The sequence below is a fragment of the Pelophylax lessonae genome (assembly GCF_965119305.1).
Source record: "Pelophylax lessonae genome assembly, chromosome: 4".
Classification (NCBI taxonomy): domain Eukaryota; kingdom Metazoa; phylum Chordata; class Amphibia; order Anura; family Ranidae; genus Pelophylax; species Pelophylax lessonae.
In genome coordinates, this window is record NC_138771.1 from 286296270 (window position 1) to 286321881 (window position 25612).

Consider the following 25612-nt stretch of genomic DNA (forward strand, 5'->3'; position numbering starts at 1 on the left):
GTGTTCCCCACTTCATGAAGTACTGCATTCAGGTTGGCCTCATCGTATCCCTTATCCAGAAACTTGCCCTTCAACATCTCAGCCTGACTAAAGTAGTCCTCCTGTTTGGTACAATTATGCCGGAGTCTTAAAAATTGACTCCTTGGAACCGACCGCAACCAAGAGGGGTGATGACAACTTCCCTGTTCGATGTACCCGTTGCGGTCGGTGGGCTTGAAGAAGGTACTTGTTACCAATGTACCATCTTTAACCTCAATCATTAGGTCAAGGAAATTAATCCTTTCACTACTGGCTTCGTGCTGGAGGACAATGCCCAACTCATTGGAATTAAGGTTATTCATGAAACAATCAAGAGACAACCTATCGCCATCCCACAGGAGGAGGACATCATCTATGTAACGCCGCCAGAAGACCACCTCTGGTCTGGGACGGCCATAGATGACATCCTCCTCCCATTTGGCCATAAAGAAATTGGCCATGCTTGGTGCATATTTGGCACCCATGGCGACTCCTCTTTTTTGTAGAAAGAAGGAGCCGCCGAACCAAAAGTAATTATGACACATGGCAAACGTGAGCAAAGAAAGAATGAAATCTCTTTGTAATGAAAGAGAGTCATCTCTCTCCAAAAAAGTTTGAACGGCCTGTTGCCCATGCTCATGCGAAATAATAGTGTAGAGCGAGGTGACATCCGCTGTAACAAGCAGATATCCCTCCCTCCACTCTATTTGGTCCAATAGATTCAGCACCTGGGTGGAATCCCTGAGGTAGGATGGAGTGTTGGTGACGAGTGGTTGTAGGTACCCGTCTATATACCTCCCAATTCTACTAGTGACGGAATCAATTCCGCTCACTATCGGACGTCCCGGTGGATTCAGGGGGTCCTTGTGAACCTTTGGGAGGTAATACAGAACGGGTACCCTTGGAGCCACAGGGACCAAAAATGATCTCTCCTTCTTGTTAAGGATGTGCTCCTGATAGCCATAGTCAATAAGGGCAGTTAAATCCTTTTTGAACCTTGTGGTGGGATTATATGGGAGGGGGCTATATGTGTCCGTGTCCGAGAGTAATCTATTCATCTCAGTCAAACAAACTATGGTTCCACTAACATGTGAGGCTGCTGTGTGTGTGCTACAAACTGTAAGTAACTGCCGCTACATACAGCATATCACACTGTGTTCCAGGTTCGAGCCAAGACTTCCAGTCTCATATCAAGAACACAGTAGACTCTTTCACAGCAGCACACAGCCATTCACAGAAAGCGGTGTATTATATCAATGAATACAAAGCTTCCTTTGATTCAGAGTCAGGGGTTGTGACATCATCAGTCTGCCTTTCTGACTCAGCTTCCCAAAAATCTAACTCAAAATCTTGGGACACTAACAGCCAGAGGCAACCGTGCCCATCACACAGCAGATATACAGCTATGAGACTCAAGGCATAGTAGTGCCCAGGTACAGAAAGCGCACCACTATTTTTTTTTTGGGTCCAACTAAACGGGTATATTTTATTAGGGTGCTGCTAAGGCCTTATTAACATTTTTATATGTTATCTTTAAGATATCAAACCTTTTGTTAAAGGTTTATATTACATTTCATCTGCACCCTTCATATTACATTTACCTTTTCATTCAATCATTCATTCAGCATGCCATTATTGTGAATAATTTATAGCGTCATTACATATGATTACAGTCAGTGCTTTCAACCCAGTTCTTAGTGTATTCTAAGCAATCATCAATAATTTTTAAAATTATGATTACTTCTCTGGTCGCTCAAGGTTTAGAAGCAAATGTTTTTTTGTCCTTATTCACCAATTTTTTTAACATTTTAGTTTTTTATTTGCTAAAAGTCCAGTTAAAGGAAATTGTTTCATTTTCTAGTTTTGTTTTATCAGCTTTTTCATACATTTATAACACTGTAAATTCACCGGACATTCAGCATGGAATTTATAGTGTCTGTCTCTCTTCTATTACTCATGCTGAAAATTGATTACTGTAACATATGCATGTAACATACATACAAATAAAATAGCAGATTTCTTAAAGTTTTTTTTTTCCATGCATATGTAACTAGCTTAATAAAAATAATGCTATCAAACCATAATTCTTTTGGGCTGCCACATTTGTTCTTTACATTTACATAATTATAATGGAAAAATGCATAGGAACCCACATGTCAGAATAATCAATAAATTCAGAGTTATAGTCTGCTAAAGTTAAATACAAACTCCTACTTTTCCTATGAAAGTCAAGCTTGGTCCCACCTATCTCAAAACTCCTTATTGGTCCTTCAATATGAGTGGTTGTCCTGTTCAATATGGTGGGCTTCAAAAGGAGGGAATGACATGAGTTGTTTTAATTCAAGAAAGTCAAGGTTTGCATATATCTTTAGCTGTCTTTGCATCTGTTTATTGTAGAGACCTGCAGTTTCAATAATAAATGTAATAAAGGACATACAGTATAGAATACTACTAGAAATAGTAATCAAAAATCTTTATATGAAATATAGTAACTAAAAACATGGAACTACATGCATGTGAAAGCCACTTTGAAAAACTTTCAGGTATATGTTACAGTAATATTTAGGAATACTCTATAGTTTCCTATTAATACTATGAATGATATCACAAATGTAAATAAGAACTTCAGAAGTAAAATATTATTGTCGATATCCAATGTTATAATGTGAACTCACATATTTTAGCTACTCTAATAATTAAACGATTACCATCTAACATTCCTTTGACAGTATACAGAATAATTTAGGGCTTAGAAATTATGAGGGTTTGAGTCTATTTTATGTTTTAGATGACTGAAGTGTAAACTTTAGCTTAGTCTAAACCACAAATCTTAATTTATGTAGTGTATTCCAAAGCAATATATCACAACTGTATAGGAGAAGTAAAGAGGTTAATGGTTTAGGGTGTTTTAAAAGTAAGTTGAGCATGTAAGTTGATCATGTCACATAAACATAAAGGATTTGGAAGCAGCACGTTTGACCTTATGAGCTTGGCTCTTATGCAGGCAGCAACACGTCCCAAAGGCATACTTTATTTTTGTTTCAAAGTTTTTTGGCATCTCGCACAGTCAATAGGCTTAAAAAAATTATAACACCACAGGTCCACAGCTGTAGTGGTGCCATGTATTTCTTCTGCTAAATCAAAGAAATCTTCTGGGACTTGCTAAGCTACATTTTGCATTTTTATTTTATTTGTTAGATGTCATTTTGATATATTGCATATTATTTACAATGTATAGCATGTAACCGTAACTGTAGATAATGTTTGCAAAATGAAAGGGTGCTTCTTTCAGTATCCTTTAACCGTGAACCTTAATTGACCTAAACTTACACATGTAAAGAAATATAAAACACACAATCACAACATCTTCCCATAGACTTATACCACTCTTCTATAAAATACTGTTCTCCTCAGTTTTGTCAGTGCCCTTCATGCTTTCAAGTTGCCATTGTTTGAGTAATTAGACATCATTTTGGAGCTTGCATTTTGTTCTTTATGCCTCACCTTCTGACCCATGTCTGATCTCTGCGTGTTCCATCTGAAGGAACTGGGCGGAGTTTCAAAACGCCATGCACACTAGTTCTGTTATTTGTTTTTTTTTTCAACAGCCAGTATAGATTAGATTTAAACTATAATTTGGTGTGCTGATGGAAATTTAATGTATAGCTGATATAGTTTAATCTAACAACAATTTTTTTCTTTGCTCTGTAAGAGTGCAGTACAACTTCATCTCCACGAAAACTTGTATAGCACTGGTAAAGGGATCCTCATTTAAGTGTATGCTGATCCATTAGGCCTAATCGGGGGCAAACCTTTTTATTAAAGTAGTGTGTCATAATGTACACTGGACAAATCTAAACAGATTTTTTATCTTTTAATTGTATTTTTTATTTTTTTTGTGCTGTTGTGTTGTAGAGCAAAGAGTGAATACACAGTTTAATATATTAATTATGGAAGTCAGTGGACATTGAATACTAACCATCACATTAAATTTAACTAAGTAGGAAAATAAATCTGGTGTGCCTGTAAAGTTTTTCTCACTGTCATATTGTGGTTGACCCATTTTAATGCTCATTGGCAAGTAGGCCTGGATCACAAAAAGTGTAACTTAAAGTAGCTGAAAACCCTTACATAAACCCAGTAAAGTGAATAGCCTCAGATCAAACACAGAGATGGAACAAATACTCCCACATAAGTTGTAGCTATGTTTCTGCAGTAAAATTTTCTGTAGATTGTTATGAAAACACAAAAAGGGAAAGGATTTCTTCTTTTATCTAGGAGCAGGGGGTGAGGATCCAAAGTCTGCAAAGAGCTGACAGCTCTGTGCTGTGATTGGAGGGAAAGGGCCACCCCTTTACACAAATGAGGAGAACAAGCACTCTCCCCATCACTTTTTAACTCTTGGTGTCAAGAAAAGCTGGCAGAAGTGACTCATGCTGACAACAGGGGAACCAGGCAGCAGAGAGAAATGACACTCAGAGCTTTCGAGAGGAACAAGTATACAGTATAGACAGATGTGCTTTTCATATTTCATGTTTGAATTATTAGTGGCTCCTAATTATATCCACATGTATACATGCAGATTAGTCTATTTGCTTTCAACTGTGTAGGACTAGAAAGTTTTTTCTCCCTCCCTTGGTCCGCATCACACCTATTCTTTGAAAGTGTAATTGCTATATGTAAGTAGGAACTGCAATTGGGATAAAAAGCAACATAATTAAAAATCTGAAAGGGGTTCTAGCCTTCCCTGAGGCAGGCCATAGATAATGGAATTTTCTTTCCTTCCACTAAGGGTGGAAGACAAGAAAATTGCTAAATTAACCCATCAACAAAGTCCGCGTTGATGGGGGAATCTCTCCCACAGCGCTACTGTGTTCTTTTGGCGAGGAGCCTTCTCTGTCGGCAGAACAGAATAATTGGTTCCTGCTATAGCTGGCGGCACTAATCTTTCAAGAAAAACTCAACACACTGGTTGCACACAAGGCGATCAATAGATCGACTTATGTACAACCAGGGTGCCCATACAAGATTAAAATTTGGCTGGTCCCTGGTGAATCGGCTGACTTTCGATCCATGTTTGGCCATCTTTTCTCTACTATAGAAAATAAAGAAAGTATTTCTATCCAAAACTAACATAAATGTCGGCTGGACATACACTAAAGTACCAAACTGAATAAAGAAACACCCTAAAGAAGAAGCACATCTATTTCTTCTGGGGACCATTGTGCATATCCTACATTTTACAACTGTCCCTAGAACAGGAATAAAGGGGGAATCTTTCAGTAGGGACATGATTCTGGTGACAACTGTCAAAGAGAGGAGTTGCAATTTCTTCTCACTTCTTGTGTGCTGGATGGAATCTATGGAAAAAAAACTGACAAGGGTTTAAGGAGTCATTCTCACCTTTCCAGTATGGGCCATTGTGGTAATGCATTTTAATGGCATTCCAATGCCATTGCAACTAATTGCATAGGCATTGCAGTGCACCAAAACTTTTTTTAACATTTTTATGTGGGCTATGGTGTGCTGCATTGTCAAAACCGGTGCATGTCAATTTGAATGTTTTGATGCACTCCTAGATTATTCATTTGACTGGGCTGCCTTAACACAATGCACCAAAAAGCATGCCAATGCATGTGCAATGCACCAGAATGCCAAGTTCTAAAAGGGCCCAAAAGGTTTCCCTATTTTATTCAAAAACGAATAACAAATACATGTATGGTAACTTGCTTATGATTATATTACTCCAGAGAGTTGATATGAATGTGGTAGACATACAGTATAAGTAAACTCTGTAATAACAGAGATGAATGTGAAAAGTTATATGTACTTGGTTGGTTCTGTGCATTGCAGCTGAGTGTCTCACAGGGAGCTGGAAAAAGTCATGTTTGGGATTTATAAATCTCCCAGGCTTCTTTTATACACTGTACCTTTTGGGACCTCTGATCTGCTGACCTACTCTGAGTGTTGCATTTGTCCATGTAGGACCTTTAGGTCCTGTTCATGTCTGAGTGATGTGGAATCACAAGCAGAATTGGAGGAGTTCTGCCAGCGTTTAGAAATTACGCTAACATGGCAAAGCGCTTAATTTGGCTGGCATTCATTCTTAGTGGCACCCTAAACGCAGTGTGATTTTGCTGCAATTGTCAAATGGCAAAAAGTATGAAAATCGTGGCAAAACAAGTTGTTAAAAAAATGTGGTACATGAGCTTCTTTGGCGCAACAAACATGCACAGGAATGTGTGTACATCGCCCCCCCCAAAAATCCCAGGCGGAAACACGCGTTATGTGAAATGTGAGTAGGACCCTGGGCTCACCCAGACACACAGTCAGTGCTCTGCAGCCTGAAAAGTAGGAAGGTTGTGTCTGTTGCTAGCTTGGTGAAAACTGCAAAACTGTGTTTGTGGAGGCTGACACGTGGTAGGCTTGCATAGCCTGATAGTTTGGGACAGTTTTTGGAAAGGATTGCTTTTGTGTAGTTAGTGCTGGGACTAGGATTTTGTTTTTGATGGTTTTTTAACTGTTTATTTTTGGAACACTGTACAGCACCTCTATATAGCCTATAAATAACACCAATAAGCAAACCACTATTTGTCATTATACTACTGGACTGGTATCTGTGCCTGAAAATGTTGCTCACCCCAGGGAGCATTATACCTGCTACCTTTCCCCAACTCACAGATATATACTGGAAATAAAAACAAATATATTTTCTTGCATTTTTTTTGACATGGCTTTTTTTCTGCACATGTGATTATTAAAAAAAAAAATTATATATATATATATATATATATATATATATATATATATATATATATATATATATATATATATATACATGTATATATATCTTTAGTTGTTGGTCATTTGTAAAACTACTATGTCAAAATGAAATCAATCATTTTATCCAATATTTTATAGAATTCTAAATTCAACATGATGCTGGTGTTAGTGATAAATGGTGTAAAGTGTTTAAAGAAATCTCTGAACAATGCTAGCAGGATACAGTTATGTTTGTCATTCAGCAACTGACAACGTACACTTAAACCTGTTGCTTCTGACGGCAATAAACATTTCAGAATTGAAAAATAAAATCATTCTTGAAAAGCCATTTAGCAATAAATCAAGCTTACTATGTTTTGAACTCCCAACCCTACAGCTATTCAACATCTTCTAGGGAATCCATGTTCTGTTTTACATGTCCAGTTTGGTGATGTTTATTATGTTTTGTAGTCTATTATTCCAATTGTGTGACTAGTTATTTCTAGCTACTTCACACAAAACAATGCTGTACAATCCAACTCCGGGCAAAAAGCAGAATCTAAAACTGTCTTATTATGTATATGCAAACTGTTTTACCTGCCAAAATATAGTATATATAATATATTTGTGCACTCAGCTACCAACTACTGTGGTTCAGACACCCTTGCTACATTGCAGAGCTAGGCTGATGACAAAGCTGCAGTGTTAGGGCCTGTATCAACAAGTATGGGCTTGTGACAGTTTAACCGCTTGTCGAGCAGCCGCCATAGTTTTACTGTGGCAAATCAGCTCTGTCCTGCGAAAAGACCTACCTGTATGCTTCGCTAGACTGCTAGTGGGGGCATGCACACGCACTGATTGGCCACAGGGGGAGCCAATAAGCGGGTCTGGTGGCTGCGATGTTCGCCAGGCATCCCCTTGGATATGAACCATGGTCTGCCATTGTAAACACAGCAGACTGCTGTTCTGTCAGTAATAAACACAGGATTCCTGTGTTCCTCCTATTTAGGAACAGAGGTCTCTGTGTTCATTCAGCAATTCCCCCAAAGAGTTAGAAAGAACCCCCTAGGGACACATTTAACTCTTTGATCCCCCCTGGTGTTAACCCCTTCCCTGCCAGTGTCATTAGTACAGTAACAGTGCATATTTGTAGCACTAATTACTGTAGTAATGTCACTGGTTGCCCAAAAGTGTAAAAAATGTCAGTTAGGTGTCTGATCTGTCCGCCGGGATGTCGCAGTCCTGCTAAAAATCGCTGATCGCCGCCATTACTAGTAAAAAAAGAAATAAATAAAAATTACATAAATCTTTCCCCTAGTTTGTAGATGTGATAACTTTTGCGCAAACCAATCAATATAAACTTATTGGGATTTTTATTTACCAAAACTATGTAGCAGAATACATATTGGCCTAAAATGATGAAAACAATTGATTTAAATTTTTTTTTTTTATTGGGAATGTTTTATAGCAAAAAGTAAAAAATATATGTAGATTTTATTCAGAATTGTCGCTCTTTTTTGTTTATAGCGCAAAAAATAAAAATTGCCGAGAAGATCAAATACCACAAAAAGAAAGCTATATTTGTGGGGGGAAAAGGACATCAATGTTATTTGGGTACAGCGTCGCATGACCACGCAGTTGTCAGTTAAAATAATGCAGTGCCATATTTCATAAAATGGCCTGCTCATTTAGGGCCGGTTCACACTTGTGCGATGCGGGAAGGCTGCGAATATGCAGCCTGTTCCCGCATGGCATCCGCACATCTGGCAGTTCACACTGCCATATGCGATACGCAGGGGGTGTCAATTAAATGTTAACGACACCCCCAGTTTGATCGCATATCGCAGTGCGATCTGACAGTTCGCACAGAATCGGATTGCACAAGTGTGAACCACTGTGCGATCCGATTCTGATGCGGCTGAAAAAATGCCTCCTGTGCGTCTTTGGTGCGGGTGCAGTGCGAATTGCAGCCATACAAAGTGTATGGCTGAATATGCATCCGCACAGGAGATCGCATGTAATGAAGGAGCAGTGCGCTCCGAATTACATGCGATCTCCGCAGCCGCACATATGTGAACCGGCACTAAGGGAGTAAAATCTTCAGGTCCAGAAGTGTTTAACATAAGTTTGAGAAGAGAGGCTGGACAGTGCTGCTTCCTGACAGCAGGAATGAGATGGATTTTCTTTCCAAAATCCATTAAACCCTTAGTAAAAGCAGCACACAAGAACACTGGCTAAGTACACATTTAACCCTTTGATCGCCCTGGATGTTTAACCCCCTCCCAGTCAGTGTAATTAGTACAGTGACAGTGCATATTTTTAGCACTGATCACTGTGTTAAAAGTGTCAGTTAGTGTCAGAATGTCAGCCGCAATATTGTGGTTCTGCTATAAGTCACTGATTGCTGCCATTACTAATACAAAAAATAAATAAATAAATAAAAATTTCAGTATTCATCCCATAGTTTGTAGAAACTATACCTTTTGCGCAAACCAATTGCAATACACGTATAATCATTTTATTTTACCAAAAATATGTAGCACAATATTTATTGGCCTAAATTTATGAAGAAATTTAACATTTTTTAATTGGATATATTTTATAGCAGAGTGTAAAAAATAGGGTTTTTTTTTTCAAAATTGTCGGTATTTTTTTGTTTATAGCGCAAAAAATAAAAACTGCAGTTGTGATCAAATACCACCAACAGACAGCTATATTTGTGGGAAAAAATTATATAAATTTTATTTGGGTACAGCATTGCATGACCACGCGATTGTCAGTTAAAATAATGCAGAGCTGTATCGCAAACAATGGCCTGGTCATGAAGGGGGTACATCTTCCGAAGGTCAAATGGTTACAATTCTGGCAAAATGACAGCTCTCAGCTGTTCTGTTTGCAAATAAAACAGTTGGGGGATTTCATTAAACTATTAAAGACCCTTATTCTGGCTGAGGACCCTCACACACAGAAATGAATTGCATGCCACTTCCCCCTTTTAAGAGGGATCCTACACAAAAAATAAAAGATGTGAGGTCCCACCCAGATTCTGTTAAGAGGGAAGCCCATGCAAAAATGAAGGAAAACAGTATAGGCCCCCCTAAAAATCTTTACCAGGCTCTGAAGTATGCAATCTGTCAGTCCAGGAAAGGGAATCTGTGTATGCAGTCGGAAGGGCCTGGTATCCCACACACATTTTTTTTTTAATTTCCCCACTCCTTGACAGAAGGAGGCACTTATGTATAATAGTAATATAATAATACTAGTATTACAAATTATGCTTGGCTTCCACCAGATTGGTAAATGTTCAGGGATTTGTTTGAACCCCTGAACATCCAAGGCTCCTCTTCCAACTTGAGTTCAAACCTTCAGCTCATCCGTAAGCATGGCTATGAAGATCATGTCAAATTCTATTTTCAGTAACTGTAATCATATTTATAAAATAGCAGTGTTGTAAGATTCACTTAAAAACATTTGCCACTCTTGGCTGTCTGATCAAATCATTTCATTGGTACTTGGTGGCAGAACCCTTGTTGGCAATCACAGAGGTCAGACGTTTCTTGTAGTTGTCAACCAGGTTTACACACATCTCAGGAGGGGTTTTGTCCCACTTCTCTTTGCAGATCCTCTCCAAGTCGTTAAGGTTTTGAGGTTGATGCTTGGTAACTCGAACCTTCAGCTCCCTCAGGGACCTTAATGTGCTTTTTCTTGAGCCACTCGTTTGTTGCCTTGGCTGTGTGTTTTTGGCCATTGTCATGCTGAAATACCCATCCACAACCCATTTTCAATGCCCTGGCTGAGGGAAGGAGTTTCTCACCCAAGATTTGATGGTGCATGGCACCCTTTGATGTGGTGAAGTCCCGTCACCTTAGCAAAAAAACACCCCCAAAGCATAATGTCTCCACCTTCATGTTTGATGGTGGGGATGGTGTTCTTTGGGCATAGGCAGCATTCCTCCAAACACAGCGAGTTGAGTTGATGCCAAAGAGCTTGATTTTGGTTTCATCTGACCACAACACATTCACCCAGTTCTCCATTGAATCACTCAGATCTTCATTAGCAAACTTCAGACAGGGCTGTACATGTGCTTTCTTGAGCAGAGGGACCTTGCGGGCGCTGCAGGATTTTAGTCCTTCACGGCGTAGTGTATTAAGAATTTTTTTCATAGTGACTATGGTCGCAGCTGCCTTAATATCATTGACAAGATTCTACCATGTAGCTCTGGCTTATTCCTCACCGTACTCATGATCATTGAAACTCTACTAGGTAAGATCTTGCATGGAGCCCCAGATCGAGGGAGATTGACAGTTATTTTGTGTTTCTTCCATTTGTGAATAATCGCACCAACTATTGTCACCCTCTCACCAAGCTGCTTGGCGATGGTCTTGTAGCCAATTCCAGCCTTATGTAGGTCTACAATTTCGAATGGGATTGGTGCAGCGCTAACACAATTGAATCCACAGTCCATACAAATGTTCAAATGGATCAAATACAAAAGTGCAGTAAACAAAAGTTCATCAGAGAGTGCTCCAATAAAGGGAAAGGGAAACTGTCCACCACTTCAAACTTGGAAAAAGCCCTGAGTGCAGGAACCTCCACCAAGATAATAAATGGCCTCTTACCAAATTGCAATGACCCCCATTACAAGGATAAAAGACAGCCTGTGTGATCAAATCAGTGCCCAGATCGACATGTATCGATTCCCAGTGTTCCCTCAGCAGCTCCGACCGGAACAAGTGAACATAAGGAAAAGAGGGACAACTCCAATAGTGAAGTACGTTCACAGGTTTATTCAGTAAAAGCAGAGTGGCAACTCATGTTTGCATGAAGAAATCACAGCATGTCTCGGAGCTATACTCTCAGAACCTTTGTTTCCAACCAATAAAATGGCCGCCGTGTCTCCTTGCTGGCCTCAGCACGACGAACCGCAGGCTCCTCCTCCAACCGGTTTCGTCAACACGTGACTTCATCAGGGGGTGTGGCCTATGGCAGAACGTCTTTCCTTATATGCTGGGTGAGACAGGGCGGAACTCGCTGCGTCCAATCCGGAGCCAGCAGGAAGAGGTCATCCCAAACCATCAACAGGAAAGAGACCAATGACCCGAAACCGGATGTGTGACCTTTGAATGTCAACATCCGGAGCTAAACCCGGAATTGGAGACTGCAAACAGCGATAAACCAATCAAATATTAACATGATTGCACAAGAGATATATGTGCCTTATATTTCAAAGGACTTCTAGTGCATATTTGATCTTAAGAAAGAAACCTTGTTTATAAGAGCTTCAAAACGGGGGAAACCTATAGGTAACCAGGGGAACAGTGCTCTACTCTAGCCGTGCTAGACTTTGCAGGGAAACACCGCCATCTAGCGGCCAGAAACAAAAATTCCCGAGAGTGCTCCATTACATAACTTACATTGACATGAAGGTCTACAATTGTGTCCCTGACATCCTTGGACAGCTTTTTGGTCTTGGCCATAGTGGAGAGATTGGAATCTGATTGATTGCTTCTGTGGACCGGTGTCTTTTATACAGGTAACAAGCTGAGATTGTTGTTTTTCTGACTTTCACTGTTAAAATAAACCTACCAATAAAATTAGACTGATCATTTCTTTGTCAGTGAGCAAACTTGCAAAATCAGCACAGGGTCAAAAACTTTTTTTCCTGTACCTGAATGTGCACCACTTTTTTTAACTATACCTTATTGTGCAAAAAAAACTCTTTGCTTATACTGCTTACCTCACAGTGAAGGGAAACAATAGTAGTTAGATATTTCAGAGTAAGTGGATTAGTAAAGACCCTTTAGCATTTCTTTTGACACTTAAAAGTGTTACTAAACTCACAACAGTAAAATCAGTCTGTATATGCAGTAAAGCATGCTTGTTATACTTACTGTTGAACCTAAGCAGTTTATCCTTCTCATTGTGTAAAAAGGCTGTTTGATCCTGTCTTCTCTGATCCTCTCTTTTATCTGCAGTCACCAAACCCTATCCTTATATAACAGAGCATTGGGAGCAAGCTGCACATGCTCCGTTTAGTGTGTATTGCTAGAGAGTCTTTTTTTTTTCTTGGGAGAGTGCATATTCAGCGCAGCACCAATCTGCACTGTCCAGACAGAGGGGCAGGGGTCCTGCAGCCTCATAGGATAATCAGGGGAGAATAAAAACTCCTAAAAGCTTTAACCAGACACTGATAGAAGTCACAAGACTGCTCTAACTTCTGATGAGAATTTTTTTTTTTTTTAGCAATTTATATTTACTAGAACTATTGCATTTCCAAGTTCTGTGTACTGTGGGAGACCAGATATGGTGAATGCATGGTCCTGGGTTTATTAACACTTTAAGCAGCATACTTATTATTTAGTAATATCCAAATAGAAAAAAAAAATGTGATTATGATTACATTCCAACATTACATTCCCCCAGATTTCCTCTCCTGCTGACTATACAAAAAGTGAGTGGAAATCTCCCCAAAAAGGAACACAGATAACAATTATAATAAAGAAACTTTAAAACAATTATATTGCAATACACTTTGATAACAGGTATATTAGCCTGGTATCTCAAAAGTACTTTTCATAGGCATGAGATGATCCCTATGCAATGAAAGCAATTTTGCCAATACTGGATGATTCACATGTCTATGTACCCCACAGACATACCTGGCTGGCCGAATCTAGGGAAAGTTGCCGTGGTTGTATTTCTCTTGGTGAAAGCTCGCCAAAGCTCAGAATATCTTCCTACTCTGCTCCTCTCTTTCCCTTAAAAAAGTTAACAGTTGGATGATCTAGGTGTCCATGTTTATAGTAATATAATTTTATAAAAAGGGATTTCCAAATAAATTGTAGAATTGCAAACTCATGTAAACTCATATGGAAGCAATATATAAAGTGTATAAATGACGAGGCCAACTATAAGAGATACTTCTCTATGTGGGCTGCCACTGGGTTGTATTCCCTGTTGGATGATTCGATTTCCAACCTCCAAAGCCCCTAAGTGATATTAGAAGCAAATAGGTCATTCATACTTTGGTATTTTCCCAAAAATAATACATCTGATTCATGTAAAATTAACTTTTTAAGAATGGCTATGTAACATGGTGGACCATTAGCTCAGTGGCAGATGCGTTTTTCCAGTGATTCACTGTAGTCAGGTATTATATTTTAGGGCATGGTAGCCCATTTTTATTCAAAGGCATAAGGAAAGTCCACAACATATAGTTTCCCATGCATGGGGTTCTTCTCCTGTCAATATATAATAAACTGAAAATGCTACCCCACCTGGCTCTCTCGCTTTCACTAGCAGTACCTCTGCTCTTTTCGCTGGTCCCCAGACCGTGAACTCTTGAAAGCTGGCAGATTTACTCTGGCCCTAGCCCTCAGGCCGTCACCTGTCTCCTGCAGATACATGTGCCTTGGCTGCCACCTGCAGCCCCTGACTCCCAGAGACCTCCTGTCTCCAACTGGGAGGCCTAAGGTCGTCCTATACCTTCATTATAAAAGCTGTGTGCACCTGAGCACACACCCTGCTGGTCCTCCACAAAACCCGGACACAGAGTTGGAGATTCCGTCCCACCCAAGACACTGTGCAATCTCCTAACTACAGAGACACATCTAGTAATACCATAAACTGGAGAAAGCTGCAAAAGTCCTGCAAGGAGACAATTTTAAATTGCTATTTTTAATGTGACAGTGTCTCATCCTGTCACAGCTAATAAATGTTTATGTGTTTTTTTGCATTCACATTCAGAAAGACAAAATGTATTATTAAGACAATGGGGTGGATTTTCTAAAGGCAAATGTACTGTGCACTGCAAGTGCCCTTGCTCCAGAGCTTAGTAAATGAGGTAAAGCTTCACTTTGCAATACTCAATCAAATGCAAGGAAAAATAAAAAAACAGTATTTTTGCTTGCACATGCTTGGATGATAGAAATCAGCAGAGCTTACCCTCAGATCTAGAACAAGTGCACAGTATATTTGTCTTTAGAAAATCGACCAACCTGTGTACATTGGAGCCATCTACCCGCTCCATTTGTTTTTATGCAGTTTAGATTCAGCATGCTCATAATCAACTCTACATCTATTTTTTATGGTGACATGCATTTTTTATAACATAATGAAGCTCTATTTTACCTGACTGAACTGACTGATTGGCAGTGTGTTAGCAATTTAAACCTTTGATTCCAATGTCATTGTAACTTATGTACCTTCTTCATCACAATACTTCTCTGTTTTCGGTCTAGCTGCATACTCTTTGATGTAGTGAGTAGCGTATTATATTTATTCTTAACTAGAAATGAGGCACTGATACCCCATCTTGAATTCTCTGTACTGTCACTGTCTGCTAGGTTTCCTGACTAGACACATTACTATTCGTCCTACCACCCATGGCAGTCAGTTAGAATTCTGGCACATACAGTATGTTTGATGTCTTCATGTGCATATCAAAGGATCACAAACAAAAGCAAATTTTATTTAATGCACACCAGTCAAACTCTCAGCAGGCAGTAAAATGTTATGCATGCTAGCAACACTATTACACATTATACACCCATTTTAAGACTTGTACTAATGCTGATGACATTTAATTTCCTTAAAAAAAAAAAACGTGTATCACAAACATTTATTTTTTTTCTTTTATTTAAAAAAAAAAAATCTTTCAATTTCATTATTTTTCATCACTTTTACAACTTTGCCTGCTGATTTTCTCCAACTTTTTTCAGCAACATACTCTCAACATGCATGAGATTCAGCAGCGATTGGAAGTCGATGCTTGGGGTTCACTTCTCAAAGGTGACAGTGACAGAATATACCTTTACAATGAGAGTGACAAAGGGTACATGTGAGAGGGTGACAATGCAGGAAAACATTTGGGAAACAGGCAAGCAGCACTGTCACCACATAACAGCAATAGGATATTATTTTAATAAAAGTTTTAAAAAGACTGAAAATGGCTATTAACCTCCCTGGCGGTATGTTTATTTCTGATTTTTGGTGTTGAAAGCGGTGCCATTATTTTGCATGTAATTCTTAAGGAGCCCAAACCAACTATTTACATACGATTTTTTTTACTGAGCGTTCTTCTTTATAACATCTCGGGTATGATAAAGTTTGAAACACAAAATCAGAATTATAATATAATAAATAACTATAAATAAGTTAAAGGATATATATATATATATATATATATATATATATATATATATATATATATATGTATGTATGTATGTGTATATATATATATATATATATATGTATGTATATATATATATATATATGCAGGCAAGGGCACTGGGGGGCAAACTAAGGTCAATTTATTTTATTTAGTAATGTGAACCACTAAGATTACAATATATCAGTGTGTTTGTGTGTTTTACTTTTTGAATTTGCCGCCGGTTCCACCCCCCTGCGACGCAACGCTTGCAGGGAGCAGAAGCCGGGGCACACAGCATCAGGCTAAAGATCTGGCCACCCTACACTGCTGGAATACATCGTGGGATCCTGGGGACAAGGTAAGTAACCTCTTCCAGGATCCAGCGACTTCTCCCTGGTGATACCCCGAGTGTGGCTCGGGGTTACCGCTAATGACACTGAAATTCCACCCCGAGCCACACTCGGGAATACCGCCAGGGAGGGTAAAATAATATTGCCATGTTAAGAGATTTAATAATGCATTTAATAAAAGATTCTAGCAATTTGTTTTATATCTACTTTACAGAGAACCGGGCATCATTTGGTGTAAGCAAGAATCTGTATATTCCTAACCTGGCAGTCTTATCTTTGTAAGATTTGTATTAGCCAATGTATTCTTGCATACACCCAATTGGGCATTTGCAAGAATCTGAATATTCCTGCTTTTCAGTGGTGATAAACATCAGACATGAAATATGAACAAATAATTTCCCTCTATAGTCTAAATTAGGAGCACTAAGTGTAATTTCTGTCTGCTGCTTTGTTCCTCTGCTATCAGCATAAATCACTTCTGATAAGTTTTCCTGACAACAAGAGAAAAAAGTTGACAGGGGAGGGAACTCCAGCTGATTTGCAGCCTCAGCTCTGTTCCTGTGTGCTGTGTGAAGGGGGGAGTGTCCCGTCCCTCCAGTCAGCACTCAGAGCTCTCCTCACTAAGCTCTGCCATGTGTAACTGCAGCTCCTTTTTTTGATAGCTCAGACAAGATTTATAAACTTTGGACTTTGAATGGATGTAGAGAAGAGAAGACTGCAGATATACATGTACAACTTATGTAGGAAGATTTGTTTCATCTTTGTGTATCACCTGAGACCAGTCACTTCACTGGGTATATATAAGGGTTTACAACCACTTTAATAACCATGCAGGCTCATCCATGAACAATTTATATTAACCCACATAGTAGTTTATGTTTACTTTTTTCAGGGTCTAACTCTTTTGTTTGTATCAGGAGGTCAGATGTCATCGGTTCTTACCAGTCCACTGCCTGACTTATTGTTTGCTAACTTCTAAGTACACAGGGTGTAAAAACAGGGAGTGTAAAGGGCAGCAAGAGGCATAATTCTGAACCCCCAATACAAGCAGAATTGTGAGACTCAGATTAAGTAAAGCTAAATATTGGGTAATTAAGTGGAGGGGAAGGGGCAGGGGACAAGTATATTATTCTTTTGGAAATAAGCCTGAATTTTCTATCAATAGACAGCAAATGGTTTTAACAAAGTTAAAAAATGTGTAAAAGTTATGTACTGTAAATTTATATATTATGATATATAATGTACAGATATTCTCTCACCACAGGAGTTTACATTTCTATAGGTTTTATCAGCAGAATAATACTGGAAAAAAGCAATTACATAAATATTGCTTTAACTGAATCATGCAGAATTAGAATGAGCACAGTTAATAAAGCTACCTACAGTTTTCTACCTAAAATATCTCAGTACCAGTATTTATAGTCTCTCAGTAGGAGGATATTTATATGTTGTTAGTGGTGTGAATGCAATGAGATAATGTTTTACTAAGTGTCAAGTTAGTTAAAATAAACTCTACAGATGTCTATTACAATTTATTTAGGTAGTTGTATACATTACTGGAGCTTGATGATAGTGGCCCAGCCATCCAGTGATGTCGCATGGGGTGGGGAGAGAGGCACAGCCCTGATTAAACCCAAATGATCATTATCTGGAGTTTACATGGGGTTTACTTTCTTCATTTAGAGAGGTTAAGAAAGAAAAGTAAGGTTTAGGAGCTGCTATTAGGGAGGGGTATAATGTGATAATAATGTGAACCCGTTAAAGTAAAACTATTGCAGAAAACATTGTTTTATATGTAATGATAACATTTAGTATGTTAGTTGCTTTGGTTTTACATTTTGCATGTTTCATTTATAATTTTCTCCATTTACATGCAGACCAAGGTGTTCAGCAAACGTGACAGCAGTTGTGAAAAGCTATAAAACTGCTAAGTGTCGCAACATTTTTTAAACAAGATTTAAACCATGGAAATAAAATGTAACCTGTGACGATAGTTGTGACAAATAATAACACTGCCAAGGGCTGCCGAAATGTGTTTTTAAGCCAATTTAAACCAATTTAAACCATGGAAATCAAACAAAAAATAGACAGCTGATGGGGAAATTGCATATTTCATATGTCCTAATTATTGTTGTCTCACAATATCTAATAATGCATTTTAAACTTGGCTAAGGGACCAAACAAGACATATAAGAATAGTCACTTTAGCTGCCTTCATGCTAAAGAAATACCATTACAAACTGACCAGGTCCGTAAAAGGTTATTTTGCTTGCAAGAGGAGTTGGCTGGGGGTTAGTTATTCCTTACACACAAGTCTATATACTTCACTTATAACTTGACACAGTCAGCCTCACACATCAAAGCTGCCATTAGGTCATTGGCCGTGCCATCATGGTCGGACGCGAAACAGCATCTTTAGTAAAGTATTCTCATTATATGTTCTAATATTATTATTATTTATATTGGTAATTACTTTTATTAAATGTTATACTTATAAGTATTTGTGTGATCTCTCACATATCGAATACAGCCCCAAAAAAAGGAAACTATCATGTACCGTGATAAATAATTTTGGTACCAGGAGTGGGGTGTTCGATCTGTGTGAACTAGAGATACGATGTAGTGGCAGGATTATGCTAGATTGTTCATGCAACCCCAAAAAACATCATGTAACTGTGATAAATCAGCTGCACAAAGCACACCTCTCTTAGCCTCAAAATAGTTATAAAGTAGCAAATTAGAATAAAACACAACCAGAGTGAATACATGTAGGCAGAGGTAGAGTAAAGTTCACTCCAAAGTGGAGAATTTTAGTCTGCAGGATAAACAGGATCTATCAAAAAAATGAGCAGGTCTGTCTAGATCAGTGTCTCTTCGGTGAAGCTTGATAGGTACAACTCAACCATCTATGCACCGCTCCCTGGTGTCCTTTTATGAAACGGAGATGAGCAGTGATCCTGCTGATCACAGCTCATTTCCGATCATTCTCAGTTTATGAAACAGAAATGATCAGCGGAGAACATGTTCTTCGCTGATCATCTCTTCACACGGGAATCTGTCATTGCCTGACACAGAAACAGCCAGGCTATGAAGCTGCGATCTCAGCACTTAACTGGCGATCTGTGCCAGAATTCACACTCCCAGATTCACCAGCCTGGAGCTTGTGAAGCGGGGAGTGAAGACAGAATCGGGGGAGAACTGAGGGGGAAAAAGGAAGATTATCGACTTCCTTCTTCCTCGTTCAGACCCCCCAACACAGTAATCATGTCCCCCTGCCATATTTATGTATATATATACATGTATATATATATATATATATATATACACACACACACATACATGTAGATATATATTTAATGTGTATATATATATATATATATATATATATATATAATGTATGCATGTGTGTATTCAGTGTATATATATATATTTATGTAAGAGGACTATTATTTATTAACATTAGTGGGGATCGTGTACTCAGCAGTGATAATTTATCACTGCTTGTTAAAGAGCGCCTTTGATTTTCATACTACGGTAATCTCGCTTTGTCTCATGAGATTACAGGTGCTCCCATTCACTTCTACACAGATCTCGGCAGTCCTCCGAGAAAACAGTTCTCCTCTGATCACCCTGGGAGAACTGAAGTTCTCCGCTTCATAAAAAGGGTGCCAGAGGAGATCATTTTCCCCGGAGAACTGTAGAGAAGCGAACAGAGAAAAAAGATCACCCTTTCATATTCATAAACGTAGAGAGAGCGAGAGAGAGAGCGAGAGAGAGAGAGAGAGAGAGAGAGAGAGAATATTTTTTCTTAAACAAAATGGCTAACAATTGACAGCTAAACAGATAAGGGAAAACCTGGAGCTGCAATATTTTTTAGACTTCAAAATGTAAAAAAATACTTTTTTTAGTTCTAAATTAAATAAAGTTCTGAATTAAATAAAGAACGTGTATACAAAATCACTATAAATTTAATTTAATCAAATGAGCTAAAAACGTATCATGTTGAACAACAGATACTGGCTGCTCTGCAACATTACAGACATTATCATTTTTAGCCAAAAAGCCTATTGTGTCCCCAAACAAGGAACATTTTTGTTAAGCTCATGTAAAAGTATAAATTCCCTTTTCATTCACTAAGTCATTTATTTGAAGGATATGTAAAAAAAAACTCCTGTGGGTCTCAGAGTATGTTCATTCTCGCTCATTTTCATACTAATTGCCCTAACTATTACAAATAGCAATTCTAATTGGATTTTGAATACTTTTTTGGACTGAGCTAATTAAGTCCATAAGGTACTCTTAAAATCGTTGGCTTTGACCTGCTGTCGTCTGCTTGTCTGCGCACACACAGGCTAATTCATTGAGAATATGCCTTTTCTGGATAGAATATCTCTTAATGGGATACATTTTAGGATACAAATCCATTTCTTTTTCTCTGCTCTGTTCATCTTGAGGATTCTTTTTTTTTTCCCAGTATTTTTTTCTGTGGTAGTCAGAAGGAAGTTATGAGGATTGGAAGTCTATATGGGCTGTTGCCGTAAGTTGCAGATTAAAATTTGAATCAAATCCATTCTGGCATCTGGTTTCCATTTGCAGCCCTCATTATCCTCTTATTGTTAGTAGTGATTAAAGATGGGTAAATGTCTTAGGACACAGATAAGATATAGTTACAGAATCTACATCGTAAATATAAAAACAAGGATTTGTTTGTTATATAGATACACAGTAAACCTATGTTAATGGACAAATGAATTTGGTGTTGTAATGTAAATCTGAGATAAATATAGCAGTAAAAAATGATTTGAAAAATATTCATAGTATAAAAACCACTAATATGCTATACCATAGTGAGATAAATAGACTATATCTAAAGTTTTTGCATATGTACACCATATAGGTTCTATACTCCTTAATCCATACTGTAGGAAAAAAATGAATAATATGACCTATTCCTATAGGCTCCATTTCTTTTTTTTTTTTACAAGTTAACCACTTAAGCCCCGGAGGATTTGGCTGCTCAAATACCAGGGCCTATTTTGCGATTCGGACAGGATTTAACAGACAATTGCACGGTCGTGCGGCGCTATACCCAAGTGAAATTGACGTCCTTTTTTCTCCCACAAACAGAGCTTTCTTTTGGTAATATTTGATCACCTGTGCGATTTTTACTTTTTGCGCTATAAACAAAAAAAGAGCGACAATTTTAAAAAAATAACAATATTTTTCAAATTTTTTTATATGAAATTACCCCCAAAAAATTTACAAATACAAAATCTTTTAACATTTTAGGCCAATTTGTTTTCTGCTACATATGTTTGGTAAAAAAAATCGCAATAAGCGTATTTTGATTGGTTTGCGCAAAAGTTATTGTGTTTACTAACTACGGGAAAGATTTATGTCATTTTTATTGTTTTTTTTTTTTTACTAGTAATGTCGGCGATCTGCAATTTTTTTTTTGCAGGATTGCGATATTGCGGCAGACAGATCGGACCCTTGACTGACATTTTTGACACTTTTGGGGGTACCAGTGACATTACTACAGTAATCAGTGCTATAAATATGCACTGTTACTGTAAAAAATGACACTGGCAGGGAAGGGGTTAAATTTATTGGTGATCAGTAGGTTAAATGTATCCCTAGGGGCGTGTTTCTAACTATGGGGGGGGGCGTGGCTTGTGATGTAACCACAGAGACATACAATCCTACATAGCAGGATCGTATGATCTCTGCAGTTACACCAGGGAGAATGACAGGCGGCTTTGTTTACATTAGCCACCTGCCTTTCTCCCTCTCCAGCGGGAGATCGCGTGACCTGCGGACATTGGAGCCGCCGGTCACTCGCGCGGGGATGTTAGTGAACGAGCGGGGCGGGAGCGCGCCTCCAGAGGCGCGCACGCGCCCCTAGAGGCTCGAAGGCGAGCAACGTAGCCCTACGTCGTTTTGCCTGTAGGAGGCTGACTGCCGCAGTAAATAGGCATGCAGCGGTCGGCAAGTGGTTAAACCCTTGTGTTATTAAAATACACCTGCCATGCATGTTACCTACTGTATTATTGCCATTGATGACCTCCTTTTAAAAAAAGGTATATCTTCAAAATGTTTAAATTACGGAACCAGAGCAAGTTTTCAGGAAATTAAGGTCAGAATTCTTTACCTCTTTACTTGTTTTGGATGAATATGAAAGTATTGATGTCAAAACTTTTAACATGGTGCACTCTCAGTGCTCTGGTGAGAAAAGCTGTATCCCTGCAGGCATTAGGGTGAATCTTACCAAAAATAACGTTTCTTTGCAGGGTATGCTTAAAATATGACTTTTAGGAAAATCAGTAAAATCAGTGCAATCAGTCAACAACACAACCATGAAATTACTTTTCTAGGGGTGTTCTGTACACTGACGCTGTTGCACTGAATTTTTTTTTACAGTGGCTGCGGTTTGAAATGGAAGGTAATTTTTATTAACCACTTGCTGACTGCCCCACGTATATATACTGTGGGACGGCAGGTATGGGGTTATGCTCTTCCAGGTCTGTGATTGGACACACCCGTAGATCATTCGCAAGGCAGATTGTCGTTCTGCTAGTATTGGAGAGAGCGATCATGTGTTTCTGCTAAGCAGGAACATGGATCTCTGTCTTCTTACTGCCAAAGCACCCCCACACAGTTAGTAATCACTCCCTAGGAGCACATTTAACCTTGTGATCACCCCTGATGTTAACGCCTTCCCTGCCAGTAGCAGCTCATTTTTTTAGCACTGATCACTGTATTTAAATTTCATTAATCTATCCCATAGTTTGTAGACGCAATAACTTTTGCACAAACCAATTATTATACGCTTATTTGGATTTTTTTTAATCAAATACACATTGACTTAAACTGATGAAGCACACAGCGCCACCCATTCACAGCCACACCAGCCCAATCCATCCAATCCGGGACGGATTGGGCTGGTGTGGCTGTGAACGGGTGGTGCTGTATGCTTGATCGAGGTGTCTGGCACTTACAGGCATGTGAGGGGAGATACTTTCGGCCTCCCTTTGTGGGGGTGTGGGATTGTCGGTTTGTACATGGGAGAAGGTCACTGTGTGCAATAGTACATATGGATTGAAATTTGGCACTACCTATTTTTTTGGATGTTGTACTATGTTTGTGGTGAAGGGAGAGAAGTAGGAGGATTTTCCTCTTTATCTCCGATCCTCTTTTTTAAAAATACAGGTTATCTACTGGCCTGTCACGATTTTCTTCTCCTGGTTTTTTAATAACTTTGATGGATCTGACATTAAGCATGGTCACTGGGGAGGACTATGTCTTCATCTTTCAGACTACTAGCATTTTTCTCGTGCCTTATAAGTGTTGGTAATTCTTCATATTTGGATCCTGAAGAAGCCCTTGAATAGGACGAAACGCATTGATCCTGAATTACCCACATCATATTAATTTGAGTCGGATACATTATGTGTATATTGTGTTATTGCTTTCTTATGGTTTTAATTTTTGATGTACCAATAAAATATTCTTGCTTTTATATTTGTGGATTGTAGAATTACTATTAATGTAAGGCACCATTTTCACTCCTGCCTTGCTCTCCTAGTGGAGAAAAGGTGGGGGTTCCTCTGCTTGAGTTCAATTTGGGGATAGTGCCGTACATTGAATTGGATATGCAGTGCGGACCGTGCAATGTGACAGACACTGTTGGACAGGAGTAGCCAGTGTCTGTCACCTTGCACGGTCCGCACTGCAGGCAGTGTCATTTTTATCCATTTTGCTTGAAGTTTTTGAATTGATATAAGTGCACTTCTCTTAATAAACTTTTTGTTTTAATGATAATCAGCCTCTTCCTTTCCCTGTATGTTTTTTCTGCTCACTGAGCCGACCAGCTGGTGCAGCAATCATCTCAGCTGTATCATGTGAAGGAGGATTGAGTACTCAGAGGAGCCGACCAGCCCGTGTTCATACTAGCCACAATACACAAGCAAAGCGGCCAGCAAACAGCAACGGAGAAGGATAGCCATCCATCCACAGAGAGGTCCGGTATCTCAACGATGCTTACCCGCAGCCAGCTGGTAAGAGGCTATTGCCTTAATCTGTCCTCACTTTGGATGTCGTCTGATATTGCACCTTTGTTGCGGAATTTGTTAAAGACTGTTACACAGTCTCATAAAGCTAGAAACTGTCATTTTACACGATCTATATTATTTGTAGCAGTTTTTATTGACTTTAATGATTTTATCACTTTTTACACCTTCGTGAATTCATTAATTGGTCCATGTTCATAGCTCTTTTAGGCCACTGTGGACTTTTTTTATATATGCAGGGATTTTTGATCACATACAGAGAAGATAGCGCACTTTATTTTATTATCTCTATTCAATTGTTCCCATATTCAGGAATTCTAAGTGCAGCAATCTACATACTTGATCAGCGCATCTATACCTTATACAATCCATTGCTGACATACTGACTTTTCCTCTACTACATGTGAGAGCATTATTATATTTATACTATTTGCTGGTTTGCACAGTCTAAACTCAGATGGAGTGGCCGTCTGCTCTTTTCTGTCTTTATGTATACTAGGTTGACTCCGGACCTTGAAATTGGAGCTGCCTCTTTCCTTTTGAGTGGCCATATTATAGACTTTCCATTTCCATTTCCCTTACACTTCTTGTGTATCTCTGGGTGACTACAGCAGCGCCGTTGTCTTTCCCTTTGTTTACACACTTTGACTTATGCATGTGAGTTACGGCTTGAGCTATTGAGCTCAGTAAAGTGATGTTTTTTTTAATAGGTAGTAAGAAGAGACTGAATAAAATGTGAAAAGGAAATAGAACTTTTTTCATTTCAATGGACCCAACCTGGCTTAGAATAATGTAACCATATATAAATAATCTGGCAAGAGATGACTGTATGTCTCCTGATGAAAACGGTGTGTGGCTGATAACCATTTCTTTGCCTCTGCTACCTGTAGGCACAGGCCTACTGGCCCTAACTGTCCTTGACTATAATTAAGAAAGAAAGACCAAATATATGAAACCATATAACATTCCTTTTAATATAAGTTGACAAAAGACCTAAAAGACAACACACACCTTTCACAGACAAAGAACTTAAAGATAAAATAAAGCAAAAAATATGCTTTTTCCAGTTTTACCAATGCTACTTCTTAAAGGATAAGTTCACTTAAAAAAAAAAAATAGTAAATGCACTACTTTTTGAGGGTAAAAAGATGTGCATTTATTATTACTAGGGACCTGAAAAGCATTGCATCCTCAGTCACCAGATTGCAGGTGTGATGCAGGACTCCTGCAGACTAGGGATGATCGAACTTTTGAAAAGTTTG